A 22,584-nucleotide genomic window follows, 5' to 3' on the forward strand; every position below is an offset into this window, starting at 1 on the left:
CCACCTCCCATCTTCAGGCTAAAGGTGATAGAAAAGAGAAAATACAGGAAAAAGGGAAAAAAAGAAATGTGATATTGAGGTTTCCATTTATATATTTACATTAGTAAATAGGAGTAGCGGCTTTGAATTACCCTTCAGAAGTTGATAATTCTGCTCTCTGTGATCTTTAAAAGCACCCATTCCAAAATGCCTCCATTTAAGTGCTCAACAGGGATAACATGCACGATACTAACAATGGTCATTTCCCCCATAATTTATGTTTTTTAAAAGGCAAAACAGAGAGAAAACAGGAAGTTTTAAAAAGTTAATGAAACAATCTCAACATCTCAGTTTTTGTTTGGTTTTTTTTTGGTTTGGGTTTTCTTTTTTCAATTTTAGAGTATGTTTCTAGTAACACAATTTCCTTTCAGACTCTCTTTCATCAAGGCTGTAATTTTGGCAGGGCTCAGGAAGGCTGGGCCCTCCGAGTCTGGCTTGATGCTAAATCTTGCCAGAGCAACAGAGGGTCAACACGAAAGGATCTGAAAAATCTTATTCTTGATTTTGGGGCAGCGGGTCATTCCTGTTATTATAGCTGTGCTACAGGTAGGAGGCAATTTGCAGACAGGACTTGGAATAATGAAGAATGCACAGCCGGTAGCACCACTGTCAGCCGCAAAATGTGGAAAGGTAATTTGAGGGCTGTCTTGGCAGCAATAGCTTCCTTATTTTTGCTCACTGCTTCCGTTAGGTTACCCAACCTGCCGAATCCTTCCGGTACTTTATTCATAAAGTAAAAATTTCTCTTGGGAGATTCAAATGACTTGGTCTTACTTTTTGACTAATAGTAATAACTCGTTTAGCTTGTATTGAAGTCAAACATTAAAATTCACATTCGTGTCCACAGCAGAGCCTGGGCTGCAGCTAAGTCCTGCCGGGCTCCCGGGTGCACGCAGAGCGCGCTCCGACATCCCATGCTTCACTCGCAGGCAGCTTGTCAGGGTAACCTGCGGGCTGGTGTCAGAGCCTGAACTGGTGCTGCATTAACGTAGGAGCTCCCTTAACAGTTAGTTCAAGCATTTAAAGAGCTGCATAGGGACCTTTTATTTATTTATATATTTTCTGGGTTGTTTACTCTTTGAGTTTATGGCACAGCTCCAAACCAATTCGTCCTTTTGCTTTACGGATAGAACTGGTTTTTTACTTCCTCAAAGAGCAACCCAAGCCCGTACTTCCCTGCTGTTTTAAAGACTATTCGTTTACAGATTAAGTTAATTTTCACACAAATAGGTTCCATTCACAAAATCAAGACGATCCATGAGCCTTAAAATTATTGACTTCAGTGATAGCGAGAGCTCTCTGAAAGCAAGCAGAGACTGCAGTTTTATGGCCAGCCACTGTAAATGTGTCCCTCTGGAACAGCATCGTCGCATGCATCCCTAAGTTTAAGCATTTCAGTGGAGGGACATATTTCCCAGGCATCAAGCGAGCAGGGAAGTTGAAAACAATATTCTTTAATCTACAAGACTTTGACCTCAAGTCTTTGAAAGTCTCTTCTAAAGAAACAGAGGAAAAGGCACTTCAGACCAATACATAAAAGCAAGATGCAACAGAAAAAAGTTTTGTAAACAGCATTCTGGAATTTCTGCTGCATTGCTGTCCTGCTCCCCACGTGCTTGCTCAAGTCATTGGCAACTCAACAGGCGGTCTTATTCCACTCAACCCCACTGACATCATTCCAACAAATAGGAAATTATTTCTTCACCTTTATTTACCCAAGAACACATCATCCCAGAAGGCACACGGTAGATCTCCCATTCAGTCATTGCCAATTGTATTAACACTTTCCATTTTCTATGTGAAGAAATCCTTACACACATGATAATTAGCCTTTTTTGGGTTGGTTTTTTTGTTTGTTTGTTTTTGTTTTTTTTCTTTTGATATTTGGGGTTTTTTCATGTTTAAGTTTTGGTTGGTGGTTTGTTGTTGTTTGTTTTTTGGTTTTGTTTGTTTGGTTTTTTGGGGGGAAGGGTTGTTGCTGATTTTGTTTGCTTGTTTGATTAAGTTTAGCAGGGAAGACAAAGAGCCATATCTGTCATGGCCAGTTCTCCACCTCCTGCTGTCTCACTTTGCTCCTCTTTGAAGAACAGTTTGGCCAAAGTCAACAGGGCCATGGCCAGAGCCAGCTCTAAAACCTTCTCTAGCTGAGAAACCAAAAGGACAAAGAGCAGCCCTGAAAGCCACACACCAGGAGCAGCTCACACTAATCTTTCTTCATGGCCTCGGGGTCTCCATGCATTTCCCTCTTCCAGTTATAACAACCTGTGTCAAAACCTAAATTTCAGGGTCAAGGAGGGGGGAAGAGCACACATTTCACAGGTGTGGTATCTATGCACAGAGAGGCAAAAAGAACGGTGCCAGCATGTGCAAATCAGGAGCAAACAGTGGAGATTTGACTTCAGAAAGTTTTAGATGAGCTTTTGCCTGTGCAGATGGCTATGCCGTGCGCTTGCCAGAAACCTCTTCATTATGAGCATCCTTTCTAGACTGCAGGGTGACTCAGTCTCTAAGGAAATCTTCATTTTGCATAAGAACTGTACACTGTTCTGGGAAAACCAAAAGAGCTCTGAGACTAAAAATACAGTCAGTACAGAAAATAAGTGACTTCACTATTCTGCCTCTCCCCTGATTTTGTCATGACAGGTCACCTTCATTCTAATTTCATTTCTACTGACCACAGAAAAAAAAAAAAAGAATAATTTCTGTAAGACCTGACAATGCCAGTGAACAGCATCGATACCATTCAACAGCCAGTTAAGTGCAGTGACTTTGCCCCTGTTGTGTCTTTAACACTATTACAGGAAGATTTGGCTAAGACTCTTCTAGGCAATGGCAGTGCTTCCCTTTGGAGTGATTTTGTCTCTCTGGGGTGGTTTGTTCTTTCAGGCACGCAGAATAACCTCTGCAAGTATCCCTTGATTTCCAATATCTGAAAGTGATGCGTCAGGATAACAAGCAGCAATTTAATATGTAAATAATAGACCAGCTGAACAGAAGCAAACTCCCATACCACATAATCTATGCATTTGGAAGCTGGAAGCATTCAGACCAGCACAAATTTGCTACAGGGGAGGAGAGTTTCCTTTGAGCAGCTCTGAAGGGGAAAGTGGAGTAAAAGGAAAGTTGCATCACTAGCAAACATTTAAATAATACAAAGGTTGAGATTTTGCCTGGCATGAAAACACATTAACTAGCAAGTATAATTTTAAATTATTTATTTTCTGCTTCTAAGAATATTGATACAGTACTAGGGTTACACAAGTTAGCAAGACTTTGAAGAATAATCAGCTTTATTGATTATTCAATACCATTTATTTTTCCCCAGGGCCTGGGAGCTGTGGCCTCAATTAGGTTAGCAACGTCCTCACTGTGTTTCTAAAAGTTGTAGGCAAAAGGCAGCCACGATGCTGGAAGGGAACCTTTGTGCCTCTACCCATAAAAGAAGGATTTCCTGCCCCTGACCTGCCCTACGGAACAGAGCCATCCCGGAGCCGGGCAGCGGCTCAGCTCCACGTGCGAGCACTGGGTCAAGTCCTTAAAAGAAATACTTGAATTTCAAGGCCATCAAGTTCAGCAAACGTTTCACACTGAATTAGGTCCAAACATCTCAGATGCAGTTGTTTTGTCAAGGTAACATATTTGGACAATTCTCAGTGTTTAGTAGCCCATAAAATCACACCTATTTGAGCAAGTGGCAGTTTTAGAAGTTGTATAAAATACAGGTTAACTCAAAGCCTTTTTAGGCCAGTGCTTTTTAAATTTGATGCCATTTAAGCACAGATCACTAAGTGTACACATTTTAGAAAAGATATCTCAATAGGTTGTACAAGATTAGCTTTATACATTCACACTGAATTTCTTGACTCCTTTTGAAAGTTTATTTTAAGCCCTTAATGTCACTCAGATACATCACTTTTTTTTCTCTCTAATAGCTAATAAGGTATTGTAAAAGGCCTTGAGAAAAGAAACTGTTTAAAATGCAAGAACACACAAGAAGTTATTTTTACATTCAGTTTGATTTTTCCCTCAATTAATTCATTGTACTACTGCAAAAGCTATCAAGCCTCCGAGTCAGTTCTGTTTCTCTTCTCTATTATTTCATTGTGTTGTAGCAATGCACAAAGCTTTGCAGACAAGGAGAGAAAACAAGTCCTTGTTCCCAGGAGCTCTGTAGCCTAAAGATGATACAACCTACTAAGGCATGACAGTAAACACATACGGGTGGGGGAATGGAAATAAAAAGGTTACTTAAAATAAACAGACATGCTATTATCTCTGCAGTACAACAGCTTTCTGTAAGAACAAGCAGTTTCATAAGGGTGGCAGGAAAAAAATAGTTTATTTCAGTTATTTTTGCTACTAAATGTACTGAATTGCACATACAGTGTCAGGAATGATGGTCACTCTGGAGGTTACTTTTATACTATAGCAGAAATGCATCAGTAGTGCAACAATATGTTGTACATCTACCACTGCATTTGAAAGTTCAAGGTGGGAGTTTCAAGACTGGCAGATCCTACAGGAAGAGTGGTCTCAAAGCAGGGGAGCCTAGGCCTTTTTTTTTTTTTTACCTTTTGTTTCTGACAGGCAAAAAAAAAAAAAAGAAAGAAAAAAGAATTTAAAATCCCTCAAGAACAGTTTCCATAATTACAAGCAAGACTGCCTTACAGCCGTTATCAAATTGTGCTGTGGGGAACTTATGGGTGCATCCACATCAGCATTTTAATTTAGATCAGAAGTGCATTTTAAAGTAAATCTCCTGATTGACGCCACTCGTCCCACTTTGACTTACACTGCAGGGAGGTCTTTGAGTGTGAAAGTACATCTCTTCCAGATAAAACTAAACCAGAAGACACATGCCAGATGTGAGGCTCACAGACTATCTACTGGCTGGTGTTCACATCTTGCAGACAAACTCCAGTCCAGAGTGAAAGCCCATTGTGTCTTGTACAGACGTCACATCCTCAGCAGCAGGTGCCTGGCCATATAGATCCATCCTCTCACATCAAACTGCTAACGCAGACATAGCCTAAGGCTGTCTCTGTTCCTGCCTTGTACTAATATTGAGCACATATGGGCCAGAAAATTCAGCCCTCAGACAGGAGCAAATTGCAATTTCAGTTAGAAGAAAGAGTTTCTGTTGGAGTTAAAGCTATTTGGATCCCAGAATGACTCTGGCATCCAAACCTGCAAGCAGGTTTCAATGTCTTACGCTTCCAGAAGACAAAATATTTTTCCTTACCCTTATGTTCTTGTAGTGCACCTTTTTGTGTCTCCATGGGCAATGTATAGTCCAGACAGTATTCTGAATATTTTAGCTAATTAAAATCATGCAGCATTAAATACAAGATCCTGAAAAACCTGGCAAAACTTTCTGTGATTTTTGGTTCTAACAGATGACAAATAAACAAAGCTGAGATCAGAACTGCAGACACGGACCATTACATGATGGATTGTTATTCTGTGTTAGATACCTATACACAACATTAATAATATTTCCTCAGTATCAGTGAATTTACCATGCCTCTGATCAAAAACCAACATAACAGATTTCCTATAACAGCTATGGCTGATTACACAGCATCTTTCACAAAGTTGGAAAGTTCTTAACAAACATGGATAAATGTCATGAATTTGACATGAGGTCTACATACTCTGCAGACTCTTATTGGTAATTTGCCATGGATAATTTCTGTCCAATTCTTTAATGACACCTTGAAGAAGCCAACTGACTGTCAAGGAAAAGTTGTCTGTTTAGGTTTGAATATTATCTCAGTTTCGCTAAAACCTGAAGGTAGCTAAACCCTAGCACCCTCTCCTTGAAAAATCTGCTCTGGACACTTGAAAGGGAAATATCATCCACACCATCATGTGTAAGGTGCTGTCATGGTTTCAGTTGGGATAAAGTTAACCTTTCTTACTAGCAACTGGTCTAATGCTATGTTTTGGATTTGGGATGAAAGCGACCGTGATAGCACTGATGTTGTTGGTTGTTGCTAAGCAGTCAAGGCCTTTTCTGCTCCTCACACCGCCCCACAGTGAGTGGGCTGGGGGTGCACAACCTGGGAGGAGACACAGCTGGGACAGCTGGCCCCAACTGACCAAAGGAATATTCCATGCCACATGCTGTCATGCTCAGTATATAAGGCTCGGGGAAGAAGGAGGAAGGGAGAGGACCTCTGGAGTGATGGTGTTTGTCTTCCCAAGTAACTGTTACATGTAATGGAGTCCTGCTTTCCTGGAGATGGCTGAACACCTGCTTGCCGATGGGAAACAGTGAATGAATTTCTTGTTTTGCTTTGCTTGAATGCACAGCTTTTGCTTTAAACTGTCTTTATCTCAACCCATGAGATGGCGTGGGTTTTTTCTCCTCACTTTTACTCTTCCGATTCTCTCCCCCATCCCAACTGGGGAGGGTGAGCGAGCAGCTGTGTGGTCCTCATTGCTGGCTGGGGTTAAACCACAACAGGTGCTGATGTTGACCCACCTGACGCATCAGAGCAATTTCAGTACAGCATAGGTAGCCAAGATTCACTGGGGCACAGTTATTACTGGTGTAATCCCCACTGACAACAATAGGTTTGGGCCATTATATCTGGAGCCAAGCAAGGCAAGAAAAGCTAATGCCAGTCCTTAACAGATTTGTGCAAACGTACTCCCTCATCTCCAGGGTCTGTAGCTCTATCCGTGATTGCCACATGGCCTAGCCCCAATATCAATAGAAACAGTCCAGCTGACTTGTGGATTTAGGATTCCTCTAGAAACAGAAATCCTGTGTATGAGGCTGCGTAAAATAGCAGATAGAAACTGTGCAGATTGTGATTTAATATAGTTTTTCCTCAGTGATAGCCATTTCATAAGAATTTCGCTTAAGACAAAATTAAACTGTTTTATAACTCAAGGTTAAGACAGGTACAAATCAGCAAAGCTATACAGAGATTGCTATGACTCCATCAATTTCTATCAGATGAGCATATGACCTGTCAAGACTACATTTAAATCACTATTCCAAAGTGTTTTTATTAAGGGATCAGAGCATATGTTACTTTTTTGTCTTCAACAAAAATAAATCACCAATGAACTGACATGGAAACAGCAGAAGGGACAGAGTACAATGTATTAAGTTTTCCATGTACTGTTGATGTTAAGTGCAGCCATTGCACATCGAAAGGTAGGTCACCAAGGGAAAATGTTTGAAGATAAGTCCTGCAAACATGAAAAACAAATAATTACCTGCTGTCCTGGTTTCAGCTGGGATAGAGCTAATTTTCTGTTTAGTGGCTACAGTGTTTATGATTTGGTATTAAAAGAATGTCAATAATGCATACTGTTTCAGTTCTTGCCAGGTGATGTTTATATTGTTCAAGGACTTTTTTCAGCTTCCTATAGCAGCTGAGAGGGAGCATAGACAGGACAAGCTGGCCAAGGGTATATTCCATACCACAGACATAGAATCTTCATGGTTGGAAAGGACCTTTGAGATCATCGCGTCCAACAATACACACAAAAAAACCCTACAGTCTCTGCCACTAGAGCATGCCCTGAAGTGCCACATCTAGACATTTCTTAAATACCTCCAGGGATGGTGACTCAACCCCCTCCCTGGGCAGGCTGTTCAGTGCCTGACCACTCTTTCAGTAAAGTAATTCTTCCTAATGTCTAATCTAAACCTCCCCTGCCGCAACTTCAGACCATTTCCTCTGGTCCTGTCATTATTCACCTGGGAGAAGAGCCCAACACCCACCTCTCTACACCCTCCTTTCAGGTAGTTGTAGAGGGCAATGAGGTCTCCCCTCAGCCTCCTCTTCTCCAAGCTAAACATGCCCAGCTCCCTCAGCCTCTCCTCATATGTCCTGGTCTCCAGACCCCTCACCAGCCTGGTAGCTCTGCTCTGGACACGCTCCAGCACCTCAATGTCCCTCTTGTACAGAGGGGCCCAGAACTGAACACAGTACTTGAGGTGAGGCCTCACTAGTGCCGAGTACAGAGGCACCATCACTTCCCTACTCCTGCTGGCCACGCTATTCCTGATACAAGCCAGAATGTTGTTGGCCTTCTTGGCCACCTGGGCACACTGCTGGCTCATGTTAAGCTGGCTGGCCACCAGCACCCCCAGGTCCTTTTCTGCCGGGCAGCTTTCCAGCCACTCTTCCCCAGGCCTGTAGCATTGCTTGGGGTTGTTGTAACCAAAATGCAGATGCTGGCACTTGGCCTTATTAAACCTCATACAGTTTGCCTTGGTCCATCGATCCAGCCTGTCCGGGTCGCTCTGTAGAGCCTTCCTACCCTCAAGCAGATCAACATTCCCACCTAGTTTGGTGTCTTCTGCAAACTTACTGAGGGTGCACTCAATCCCCTCATCCAGATCGGTGATAAAGATATTAAACAAAACTGGCCCCAAAACTGAGCCCTGAGGGACACCACTGGAGACCGGCCCCCAGGAAGATTTCACCCCATCCAGCACAGCCATCCAGCCAGTTTTTTTTACCCAGAGAAGAGTACAGTTGTCTATGTCATTATTCTCCATCTTCTCCAGGAGAATGCTGTGGGGGACGGTGTCAAAGGCCTTACCAAAGTCCAGATAGACAATGTCCATAGCCTTGCCTGCGTCCAGAAGGTGGGTCACATGGTCATAGAAAGAGATCAGGTCAGTTAAGCAGGACCTCCCTTTCTTAAACCCATGCTGGCTGGCCCTGATCCCTTGGATTATAGGGACATCATGCTCAGTATATAGATGGGGGTTGGCTGTTAGACAGGAATCTACAATCACTGCTTGGGACAGGCTGGGCAACCAATGTGTGTTTATTTGTGGATTGTTTTTCCCCCCCTTCCCTCTCCTTTTCTCCCTCTTGTCATTATCCCTCTCAGGGGGAGGGGTAGAATTGAGCAAGGCGCTGTGTGGTCCTAGCTGCCAGCTGGGGTTAAACCACAACACCTGCAAATAGTCTGATCAGATAACTTGAGTTACATTACCATTAATTTTGACAAGCTTTTTATACAGCAGAATAATAGGAAATCAAACGGAAGGGATGTGAATTAACATTATTTGAAAGCAAAGGCTGAAGTTCTTTGAACCCCAGATGGATTGCAGACACTACAGCAAGTCAATTCAAGTAACACCAGTTCAGCCAATGGACAGGGCTACATATCAAAAAGAAAAAGTTTATACATATGAAACATGGATGGGTTGGGTTTTTTTTTCCCCCCACAGAAGTCCTTGAAGGTATTTGAGGTGTTCGGATATTTGCATAATGAAAGCCACAGGAAAACTATTATTTAACTGATTTTAATTCACAGCCTTTAGGGTCTGATTCAATGCTTATTGAAGTCAGTAGGAGTCTTCCCATTTAATTCATGAGTTTAGATCAGACCTTCATCTGCAGCTATAATGAAAGGGAGTTAAAAAGAGTAATTTTGGGGCACATAGTTCTCTTCAAGTTAGAATTCCTAGAATCAGTTCCTTCAGCTAATTCAGGCTCCCCTACTGGGGAGGACAGAAGAAGAGAATTGCATCCAAATGACAAGCAGATGAAAATAAAGACAACCAATGTTAAACTGTGTATTAGCAACCTAGTTGCTCAGAACAGCTCAGCGGTTCCTCTCGCACAATTAGGTTATTCTCAGATAAATGCACTGTGTTGTATCGGCCTGCCTCAGATCAAACCCTTAAATTTGACTGTTTCCAGACTGGAAAATATCAAGTCTACCTTTGCAATTTTATGCACAAAAGTACAAATCTCGAGCCATCAAATTGTGTTGAACCACCAGAATACCCACCTGACCTGGTTTTCAGTAAGTTTCTATTCGTGGTCAATTGACTTTCTAGCAAATTATTTATAAGCTCACTCGTGTTAAAGTAGTCACATAATCCTTGCAAGAAAAGGACATGAACGATTCCCTAAACAAAGGGAGATTTTATCAAGGTTTCATATTTAGGCAACAAAGAATGAACTTATCTGTAGGTAAGATCTTTACCTGCATATCTACCTGAAGTCTAGCAACACCTGAACTTGCATAAAGTTTTCCCCCCAGAGTCAGGATACTTGTAGTATGAACATTCAACATAGTCTCTCTAATTTTTGTCCAGTATTGGCATTAATAAGCCATTTTTCACCTCAGCATTTTCACAGAATTTGCAGAAATTGAGACCTTCAATCTTCCACCCAGTTTATTTGATATTAAACTGAGCTGAGTTATGGGGGGAAGCAGAAGACCAAACATGAGTGCCTGAAATCTCTTTCTTCAGGAAAAGTAACAAACTAAAAGGAATCAGTCCTATTAGCTATTCTATTACAAAGTTTAATTAAACGTGATTTACTTGAATTCCATATTCATGAAAACACAGAGAATAAGGAAACATCCTAATTGCTGAATGACTGCTAGGTTTCAGCTCACACCTCGTTTCCCAGGCCTCGAGCTTTTCCAGTTCATATTTTCCTGGCATTTTAGAAGGGCACTTGCTTTACCGACAATACAGTTACGATAGCAGCATAATAGACGTGCTCCTATTTGGCAGGATGCCCTAGGGACACAGATTACATCCTGAGATATAAGACAAGACTTTAGTAATGTTTTTACTATAGATTTGATGCCTACTCTCTGTCCCAGGCTTAACTAAGAAAAATGCTTTGGAAATCCAAAACCCCTTAAATATCCATATCCAGCAGCAAACAGCTCTGAACTGTGTGTCTATGTGGTTCCTAATAAGCGTTTCCAACTAACGAAGTATCATGCACTGTCATCTTCTCTAGGAAAAACCTTTGCTACGTCCCAGTGATATTTAAGGTAACAGGCTCAAAATATACATTAGTGAACTTCTATATGCTCCATGTTATAATGCTGTACTACTTCATATGTAGACAGATTTAGCCTTTACAAAAAAAAGAACAGCGGCATAGAAATCACTGAAATCAGAGATCTTTCTGTTGCACCTAACTTCATTTGCATAGAGGTGAAATTTTAGAAAAAATAAAAATTTAAGTTTTCATACTTGTTTTGCAGCTGTGGCTTAAAAAAAAAAAAAGAGCCAAGGCTCATTCTTCTGTTAATGTTAGCCCAAAAATCTTCTGTTTGGAGCATATAACTTCTCTGTGGAAGCTGGCGTGACATTTAATTGAGCTAATAACCCCTCACTTTCAAAAAAGGCTTTAAGAAGTCTGAAAATAACTTAAATCTACTTTCTAAAGCTCACAACTTATAATGTGTCTAGAGTAAATGTCTCTCCTTAATTTGATTGTGAAGCATCTTCAGATGCATAATCCAGCAAAGTATGTCAAGGGAAATGGCAACAAAACTAAAACAAACAGAAATTATTCTTTCAGATCTGACACCTGCTGTCTCTTCAGACAGTGTGGATCTGATGAGAATTAATGTAGCAGATGGAGCAAAATAAACAGTGACTGCTTGGTTTCTGAATCATCAAATTGTAAAGAAATCCTCTAGCAGGTTTTTTTTTTTTTTTGGAGGTTGCTTAGCAGAAAGAAAAACAAAAAAAACCAAAAAAACCAACCAAACAGCATTTTCCCGCCTGTCCCCTAAAGGTATACACAGATAAAACAGCATAGAAATGGTCTTCCCATCCTGCTTACGGTGGCCTAGTTATTTGCATGGCTGTTAAGAAACGTACAGTTCCTAACAGTTAAAACTCAAGTATTCAGGTATCCTGCTATAACATTTCTATCCTCCAACTCTGAACCTCTGCTTTGACAAAGGTGTCTCCCCCCAGCCCAGGAAATCCTGTCCACGTTGCACAGTCGTAGCAGTGTCCTCCCAGGGAAGCAGCAGGATCTGGCAACTCCACACGGTGCAGTTTTCTGACAGATCAACATTTCACGGCTGTGTTCTTCTATATTTTAAGAGGATACAGCATCTTGCTAATGAGCTACTCAACATAAGGAAAACAAAGACTGCTTAAAAAAAGTCCGCAGAAAGCCTGTATATTCCATGTTGTAACAGGAAAGTATAGGAATATATAAAAATGCCAAGAACCTTTACAGACAACAACTTTAGCTCCAATATTTTGTGACAGTCAAGAAGTCAAGTTGTAGCACCACTAAAAAAGAAACCAGATTTCAAGACTTCCTTCCTTGTGTTCCTAATGATTGTCACCAATCCTTCTGCTTTCAGAAATTCTATTTGTAAAACACATGGAAAAGAAACACAAGCCTTCAGCACAGGGACACGGCTACATCTGTGTTTGAGTGAGACCAGGGTGCAACTGATCTTCCAAAGTCAGTGGAGTTGTCAAGAGGGGCTTTTAGTTATTTCCATTTGTTTCTTTCTGGTGCGTATTTAGACATTGATAAATGTCTAATAGACATTTTCAGTTGAGGAAGCCTTTTTTTACCTTTTGGAGTAAAAGGTAAAAACTTCACATTGAAACTATTCTGGGTAATAACATCCCTATAGCTATGGACTGCCAGAGAGGTCATTTGAGTTCAGAAATATCTTCTCATTTACCTCCCTCTGCAGCGCCCTCGGATACAGCCCTGTGTCTCCATCAGTACTCAGCTTCACAACCTTTGCTGTTGTCACGAATTCTCTTTGGTGAGCCTACGGACCTTCTTGGGAAATCCCAGAAAGCAAGAGCCTAATTTGTTTTTTAAATATCTAACCATTTGGACAAGCACAAACTCAAGCAATTGGTGGTGCGTGGCAGTGGGACCTAATGTATTGTCACTGTTTTTCCTAACAGCCCCGTTACCTCGAGTACAGCTGGGGTGCAGAGAGGTTACTCTCCTGTCAGTGAGTGCCTTTCGGGCCATTTCTTTTTACAAGCAGATCTTGTCTCACATTTCCAATACTGAGCTACTCTTCCAATGCTGTGGAATTATCTACGAGCTTATCTAGAGTCACGGTGTTTTAGTAGCACGTAGCAGCTCCTACCATGTATATCTTTAGCTCTGCAGCTCCATCTTTATCCAAGTGCCAGTGCCTGCCCTTCTCAAATATTTGCATTTGTTTTCAACACAATCTGAAGGGTTTCACTTTCTTCTAGCTTTAAAATTACATCGCGCTTCATTGCAAATCCGAATCTGGCTGAAATGGTCACCTGCACTTCAAGCATTTGTAAGAGATTATTAGCAAATCAAGTCACAGAGAAGATAGCTCCTGAGTGAAAATCTAGCCTTTGTATAACCTAAACCCATCTGGCAGGCAGGTATCTACAAAATACACTTACACCAGCTGTAACAAAATGTAATGAAATGCAATTAGGAATTTATCTTTCTCAGACAATTACAAGTGCAGTCTTCAGAGGAGCCATTGTAACCACATGGATGTGCTTTATCTTAGATTTTCACTTAAACTAATGGCTTCTAAATTACTTGAGTGGAAAATTAAGAATGCAATGCTGCACTTAAGGAAGCATTTGCATTTCATTGCATATGCTGTTAAATTTCCATTAAACTCTACATTTATATACAGATTTTTAATTCATAAAATATGGTAATAGAATGAAACAGTCTGATTGGGCAGATGATACCTTCTGAAGAAAGCAGATCTTTCTGGATATCTGCCTTCCTCAGAGCGTACCCTCTATCTATTCAGCATCACATGCCCTTTGTTTTGGGAAAAACAAGCTTAAACAAAGAAGTTATAAGCTACTTGAAAATGAAACTCTTCAACTTTTTTTTTTTTAAATCAAGTCCAAGATTTATCCCCCAAGGTTTATGATGACAATTAAGAATTCCAGGATATTCAACAAATTACATAATGCGCTGGTGGGTTAATCCCAAAGTTGTATAAAAAAGATAATGTATTTTAAAATAGCAAAATTATCTATTTATAGAGCAAAGTAGTCAACAATCTTTTGTGTAAGGAATATGAACATGGCAATTAACTTAAGAAGATTTCAGTGAGACATTAAGAAGCTTTAAGAACTGTCTGGGAAAATGGTGGACTCATCTTTGCCAAAGACTTTAAAAAAAAAAAAAACAAACACCAAACCAAATCTTATATAAACATCCCCAGCCGTCCCAGCCCTGCTGGATGCTCGGGTTGATACAGGACTAATGAGCCTGCCTCCCAGAGAATCAACAAGATTTCTTAGTCTTTTTAGCCCTGTTGTAGATAGATCTGTATTTCACAACCAGCCAACCTCTGCAACTAATTCACAGTAGAGCCGGCAATAATCTCATTAAAGCTTTACGCAGTCCTCATTGAGAAAGAAACCAACAAGTGCGGAAGATACTGCGGTTACGTTTCCAAGTTGCAGTGTACACTGCATGTGTATTTTTGATCCTTTCTCTCGCTATTGGTGTAAGGTTAAACTACTAATTTATTTATTTAAATTTTTTTCTAAATAACTGACATTTTGATGACATCCTGGAAAACACAGTACCAGATTTGACTGTATTCGGTTTTATTCTCAAGTGCTAAATTGACATTTGTAAGGCTCTCCCTCAGGTAGGATTTTCAAGAAAAGAAAGAATTGCTTGGACTGTATTGGTCACTAAGGGTACATAAAGCATTCAGTCCTTGAAGGGTCATTGTGGAATCATTGCTGATGTTGGAGCTATTCAGAGAAGTGCTCAATAATGTGAATGAGGAGCCCACAGTCAGCTCAAGGGCTCATGTCTGCTGTTTTGCGTAAGAAATCCATAGTCCACATACAAATCAACTGGTAGGATCAAATAGACGTACAAATACCGTACAGCTGGACTGAAGGAACGAAGACACCGCAATCAGTCTGTATTTTCATCCTGTGTGATACCTAACATGAGGCACTGGTGTAGCTAATTTCAAGGCAGTCTTTGCGATAGAAAGTTTTTGGTCCCATGTCTTTTTTGTGAGCAAATTTTGAAGTATTTTCCGCATATTTCCTTCTAATCACCACTGTGCCATGTGTGTGACTAACCCATCGGTAGTGACTCTGGCTCTTTCACTGATGGGCTCCAGGAAATTTGTTTCATAAATAACTTTAGAAAATAAGGACATTAAAATCATTGGTGTTTACACAAAAAGTAATTGAATATCAATCAAAACACACTGGCAACCCCTTGACAGCTCCAGTTCTGCTATAATTCATTGAATTAATCAAGTCTTGACATTGTGATATGTTATTACAAAGGATGAAGAAGGAGCAGGAAATTAGAAAGTTAAGAAAAAAAGACCTTTTTTTCTATTTCATTGTATGTGAAACTTTCCAGTGGAGGAGAATAAGACCATGAAAAGAACTGCCATAGCTCAGATTCATCTAATCTATTGCTTCATCTGGTAGTGGCCAACACCAACCGCTAAGGTGATGGTGAAAGAATTGCACCAGGCAAATCTCTTGACTTAACCAAAGCAGCAAGAGCATTACAGCACCCTGCATATCCTTATAGCATACCTGTATTACCTTCACTACTTTTCAGTTGCGTGGCTCATTCTTTTATGAGGAGAAAGACCAAATTAACTATATTACATTAATCCCCCTCTATTTATCAAAGGAAAATTAGCAAGGCAGTACACAGTGTTCCCAGTGTATTATGTTGTAGATTATTGCAATGTCTGTAGATTATGTATGTAGATTATTGCACTGGCTACCAGGAAAACTTTGCAAGATACAGCAGGTACAATTTTTGACAAAATGTTAAAAAATTGCCACTGCCTTTTGATCAGGTTGGGCATGAATGGCGGCTACCATGACTCCTTTGATGTAGTTCAGCCACAGAAAATCTGTTTCAAAAACTCACTCCAAGCCACGCAACGTGGAAGGTGTGCATGGAGTTCCTGCTTTATTACTAAGACATTGTGGTACAGACCACAGAACATAGGTAAATATTCATATGCATACAAGTATCCAGAGTATTTATTCTGCAGAGTATAGCAAAAATAGCCAGTACTTGCTCTTGTATATCAGTAAGAAAACTGCCTAACTACCATCACCTCCATCTCCTCCCCAAGTGATTTCCCAATGTCATATGATGAAGCAGTGGTGGAGCTGGTACAAGAATTATTGTCTGCAGACTTGCACCCTCCTGCTCTAGCCACTAGATCATGCGGTCATGAATAACTGCAGACACAAAGAGGCATTTGGAAGCACAATAACACATTCAATCATGCAAATGTGTGTTTAGTGCACACTAGAACCTGTCCTTATAATAAATGGGTAACTTAGGAGCACAAATAGGACCCTATATAATCAAACTAATATTCATTCCACTCTTCCAACAGCTTATAGACACACAGCAAACACCACAGACGTCTGTTTCCCAAGCTGTTAATGCCTTGAACAGAAAAGAAAGTGCTGGAAAAAAAAAAATGGAAAAAATCTACACTAGGGAACACTTGCAAAAACCACAGATGACTTACCAGGTATTTTTCCCTACCTTATCTCCCCTTTGCTTTTGTAACATAAGCAAAAGCAGATAAACACATAGCCATATGCTAAAAAAGTGCAGACAGTTCATAAAGCAGGAGGGAAATTGTGCCATGGGATCTTTCTTCTCTAAATGACCTTCCTGAGAAATGCTGCATAGGATGAAGTGGAATGCTTACACTTCCTAGCAGCTACAGCCTGATGCTATACTTGCTGTTTTCTGATACTTTACATCTAGAGGAGGGGGGAAAAAAAAAAAAGCCAAGCAGGTTTCAATTTCTCTGGAAAGTAGAAGATTTTAAGACTATTTCAGCTGGCAAAGTGCCATAGTTGCGCATGAAAAGGAGAAAGCAGGATATTTTAAACCTCATACTATATTCCCCTGCTACACTGAGCAATATAAATATCTTCATCTCAAAGATTTTGGCAGAAGATGTTATTTTACTCCACTTAAATTTGTTTTTAAAAAAAATGGGCTCGATGAACAGATGTTGAATTTACCCCAGTGGAAAATGAAGTCTGCTTTTTATCCACACAACAAATCCAGCCACTTTAAAATGAGAGCTGACAAACCTCTCCTGAAGTACTGTGCTATGCTGTTCGCTTTCTTTTGTTGTATCCATCATTACTATCTCAACTAGATTTTTCCAGTCCTCCTCCCATTTCCTCACCCAGGTGGAAACACCATGTGCCCGATTTTTAAATATGCTTTTTTTTCCCTACTTATTAGAAAAGTGAATTTTATACTTGAAAGAGAAAGAAGAAAAGCCTGCAGCAGATCTTCAATTGTGTGGAAGTAATTTGTTCTACAGTCCTGAACTGGTTTCCAAAAAAAAAAAAAAAAAACACCACCAAAAAAACCCAACCCACATCCTGCTTTTACCTCATGAAAGACTATTTTCAAATTGCAGACAAAGCAAAAAGCAAATATGCCATCAGACACATTCAGTGAGCTGGGATCTACATATCTTGTGGAAGAATTTTACATCTGGCAGATTGAAACGTAAACCTTGCTCTGAACTGGTACAGGAATGAGAGTGGTCACGCCAGCGCCAGCTCTCACCTTCTCCTTCAGGCAGAAGGAACCTGTCAGTTCTGAAGGAGCAGAGACAATCATGGCACTTCTCGGCCCAGACCGAGCACTGTTTCCTCAGTCCTGCCCTAGGGGAGGAAAAGCGATCAGCTGTGTTTCCCCACGCCCTCGCTGCTGAGGGGGGCAGTGATTCACACAGGCTGCACGGGGACCTTTGTGCACTCCCAATTCCTTTGGAGTCGTGGGACGCCTCATCCAACAGGTGCCCCGGCCTTTGCTAGAAGTCTGGGATACTTGCGGGCTCCTGGATATCAGCATCTCTGTTACTCTCTTCTTGAGGCAGATCATAGTTTCTTTTTTATGTTAAAAGCTACATGTTCGGTGCTTGCTGATGCAGTGCTTCATAGCGTAGGGGTTTGCAGGGCCAAAAAAGCCAGAAAACTCTGATCTGGAGGGATATCCTGGACTAAATAGTTCTAATGTGCTTGCCTCCAACAGCAAAAAATTGAATTCAGTGACCCAGATAGCTTTTTCCACTTTATATTCTCATGTTAAGTACCTAGAGAGCTTGAGTCCTTTGCTAATACCCTAACTTAAAATACATTTTAGCAAATCTTTCTATCACTACAGGATAAAATGGTAGCAAGGGTGGCAGTGGCTCTCCCATGGCACTGTAATTCAACCTGGCCTCCTGATTTTCTAGTTCGACTTAATACATGACACGTGATAATTCATATTTGAAATTGTCAATGGGGTTTTATATTTGAATTAAACCTAGAGATAGTCCATCCACACATCCCTTAGAAATCTTTGCTGCATCAACTTTAAAACAACAGCAGAGAAAATGGCTGAGGTGCACTGAGACTGTGGCAAAACCTTTAAATGATAAAAGGCAAAGTACAGCGCATGGCAGATATTTGCAGGAACACATTCCCATCTCCAGTTTACACACAAACACAGACAGGGCAATGATATTTAATACCAAGGCACAGAGCTCAGTAATATGTCCAAAGGCAATTCCTAAAAGAAGAAGTGGCTTTTTCGCAGCAACAATAAAGCCAGCTCTCTTGGGCAATAGGAAATAAAATGTTTTCGTTTGTCTAAAATATGAGCTGTGAAAATAAATAACTATGCTATGGAGAAAATGTCATTCAAATAAAAACCCTGCACTTTCCTTTTGATGAGATATTAAATATAACACTGTCGCGTCTGATATTTCTTCCCAGTTCACATTACCCTACAGACACCACTTAGTCATATACATTTTGTTTTATTATTCCTAGCATGCAATATTAATCTATTCTTGGATAGTAATTAATTACTGTTACATATTTTCACAGCTCCCGTAGTCTCCTTGGGGGAAAGACTCTACTACGTATTTAAGAAGTAGATTAATGTGTACTTATGTAGAGGGACCCTCTGGAATAATTTACATTTTGCCAGGATGATTTCTTAGTCAAACATATCTGAGTAGCTTTTTTTTTTTTTTAAGTGTAAGAATAACAACGTTCACAAAGTTATGCATAGTGATACTGAGAAATAAAAAACGAAATAATGTGATGTCCTTTAGGCGCTCAAGGAACAATCCTGTCTTCAGTAAAGACAGTATTCCGTGATAAAATAGGAGTGAATCAGATCCATTATTTTAATCTACTTGCCAAAAGGTAGAACAAATTGTTAGTTTGCCTGCTTTAAGTGGTGCCACTCCAAAGTATCTTCAGAGTGGAAGAGCTTGAAGATAAGGGGCCTTACTTTACTCTTTCATTGCTGTCATCCCAAAGATATAATTACTTCAGACTTCTGGCCTGATCCAAAGCACGCTGAAATTAGTGCAAGCCTTTCCTCTGGCTTGAGATTAGGCTGCTAAAATAGCCTGTCTCTCTGCACAGTATCTGGCTAAGGAGTGTAACTAATACAGTTTAAGGGTGTATAATTCCTATTCATGTCATAAAGTATAGAATTTCTATGAAGATCAACATCTCCTGATTGTATGGCTAATCATTGCATTCCCACTTCACAGGAAAGGAAAATAAATATTTTTTCTAGGAACGAATACATTCAAATGTGACAGCTGAAGTGATAGAAGTTAATGGAGAAAGCAGCATTTCAACTGTGAGGAATGATAAATAACTATTGAGGTCACATGGAGGCGACAAGAATAATAGCTAGAGACTTGCTATGCAGTATATTTCACCTATAGGGAAGCCAGCTGACTATTTTCCCTTTATCCTTACTTTCACAGCCTGTTTATTAATGTGGCCATATGAATTCTTCTGATAGTTTCTCTTCAAACGCTGAAGCCAGAAAGGCATGGCACAGCACCCGTTTAATATCCCAATTAATAGTAACCAAATACTTTGCGTTCCAAGAACCTATATAATTTATCAAATATTATCAGTTAGAAAGTGCTTGCCCTTTGAAGTACAGACCTTGGCTATTTTACTCCTCTTAATGGTGTAGCCTTAACATATTGATCTATAGTGTTGATCTACATGAGGATAGGGAGGCTCTACAGAGAGATTTGGATAGACTGGATCAACGGACCAATGCTAGCAGTATGAGCTTCAACAAGGCCAAGTGCCAAGTCCTGCACTTGGGCTACAACAACCCCATGCATCGCTACAGGCTTGGGGAAGTGTGGCTGGAGAGCTGGCTGGCAGAAGAGGACCTGGGGTTGTAATTGACAAGCAGCTGAACATGAGCCAGCAGTGTGCCCAGGTGGCCAAGAAAGCCAATGGCATCCTGGCTTGTATTAGAAATAGTGTGACCAGCAGAAGTAGGGAGGTGATTGTCCCCCTGTACTCAGCACTGGTGAGGCCACACCTTGAGTATTGTGTCCAGTTCTGGGCACCTCAATACGAGAGAGATCTCGAGGTGCTGGAGCGAGTGCAGGGGAGGGCAACGAAGCTGGTGAAGGGCCTGGAGAATAAATCTGATGAGGAGCGATTGAAGGAGCTGGGACTGTTTAGTTTGAGGAAGAGGAGGCTGAGGGGAGACCTCATCACTCTCTACAACTACTTGAAAGGACATTGTAGAGAGGTTGGTGCTGGTCTCTTCTCACAGGTAATTAGCAATAGAACAAGAGGGAATGGGTTCAAGCTGCAACAGGGTGGGTTTAGGCTAGACATTAGGAAAAAAATTCTTCCCAGAAAGAGTGGTCAGACACTGGAATAGGCTGCCCAGGGAGGTGGTGGAGTCACCATCCCTGGATGTGTTTGAGAGTCATTTAGATGTGGTGTTGGGGGATACGGTGTAGGGGAGAACTTTGTAGAGTGGGGTTGATGGTTGGACTCGATCCCAAGGGTCTTTTCCAGCCTAAATGATTCTATGATTCTATTACTGCCATTAAAAGGACAAGGGCATCTTAAATGCATGTGATGGGCACCAAAAAGAACAAATTGGTCTTCACATTCCTGTAAATGCTAAGTTTACATAGCTTATACACCTTGCATAATTGTTGGAATCAAACGCATTAAGAGGTATTGATGAGTATTATTAGTGCATGGACCTTTAGAATGGCAAAGAATTTGCCAAAGCCTTGATTTTATATTCTATTCTCTAACCTCTCAAAGTATTCATGCAGAACCCATTTGAAAAATTTCTTAGTGAAGTGACAACTGGTAGTATCAGTTTGTTCCTAAGGCTTCATGAGTTGGGATCCAAGGGTTAAGCTACAGTTTTTCTTGTATGTTATTATTATCAGTTATAAAAAAAAAATGCTCTGCACAAGTTCTGGCCTCTGTTTCCCTAGATAAGGTTGGTCATAATTTTTATCAAAATTATATTTCATTTATTCCTATTAAAAAACTATGTTTTTCTCCTTCTTTCCAGATTAAAGAATATAAAACCAGAAGGTCGTTTGGAGGACTGGTTGGTTTGGGTTTTTTTTCTTTTTTGCCTGCCTTAGTTGAAAACTCAAATATTACCTAGTTGTTCAATGAAACAAAAAGGGTTTTATTTTCTTTCAAACATTTCACAGATAGTATTTTTCTGAGGACAACAGTTATTACTCTGTATTCACACAGGGAGGCAGTTTGCTGAAAAAGCTATTTCCATTTTTGCTTGTACCTTTGATGATAAAAAAATAATGTAAAGGCTAAATGTACTCATGACCATTTTACAGCTATTTATTCTCATATTTACCTTCATTTGAAATAGCTCTTCTCCCCTTGTTTTAACCATCTCCCATATCTGTAGAATGCAGTTGGGCCCTTCTCAGCCCTCCTTTTACCTAAGACCTTTAGTACTCTCCTGTATGAACACTGGAGTCTGGTAATGCCAGACTTCAACTCTCATTTTTCTAGAGCATATGGAAAAATATTGTAACCCCTCCTGCCTTTGGACTGGATAAAATATTTCATTAAGATGCCTTTGGTTGTGCAATCCAGAATAGAACCCTACCTCAGATAAGCAGCAAGTACAGATGACTGGGATCCTTAACAGATGTAAGTCGGTCATGTTGTTTAATGAAGCCCACATATCACAAGGCCATGATCATTATTCCCTTGAGAGTTCATGTTGTAGAACGTTACATAGTGGTCATTGCTTACTACTTTTCTGCAAAAATGCTGAGGAAAAAAAAAAATCTCATTAGAGAGACTTAAGCACTGATTGTCCGACTGTGCTTCATAAAGAAAGATAACTTTGCAAGCTTTTCAGAGACAAGAAGGTAGTATAGTGGAAAAATCCATGAAAGGACTTTAATTTGCTATATATTCTAGATTGCAGAGGAGAAGTTTCCTGTTCTATGACTTGTCATTGTCTATCAGTTACTCTGCTATATACCACAAAATACTGTAAGTTTAAATAATACCTCCAGTGATGCTGAAAGAATATTTTGCTGGTTTCTGTAGTTTGTCCAAAGGGAATCATGTATTTTGCTTAGTAATACTCCAGTTCTGGAACATTTAGTGAATAAAGGTGTTCCAAAAGTAAATCTCTGTATTACTTCTCCTAATATTGTGAAATACTTTAGCTCTGCCATTGCTTTCATTAAAACATGCATATCCATTTTTAATATTTATTTCTAAAGCATGCACAAAGATACATTATTTTCATTCCACCTATTAAGTAGTTTAAAACATAATTGAAATAAAGTCACTGCATTTTGAAGATTTATTTAAGGCTCCTAGAACCAAGAAGCACTGTGAATTCTATTCAGCTGTTCTATTCAGGTTCTTAAATAGAATATAGAGAAAAATGTTGTCTC

The sequence above is a fragment of the Larus michahellis genome, chromosome 12, assembly GCF_964199755.1.
Source record: "Larus michahellis chromosome 12, bLarMic1.1, whole genome shotgun sequence".
NCBI lineage: Eukaryota > Metazoa > Chordata > Aves > Charadriiformes > Laridae > Larus > Larus michahellis.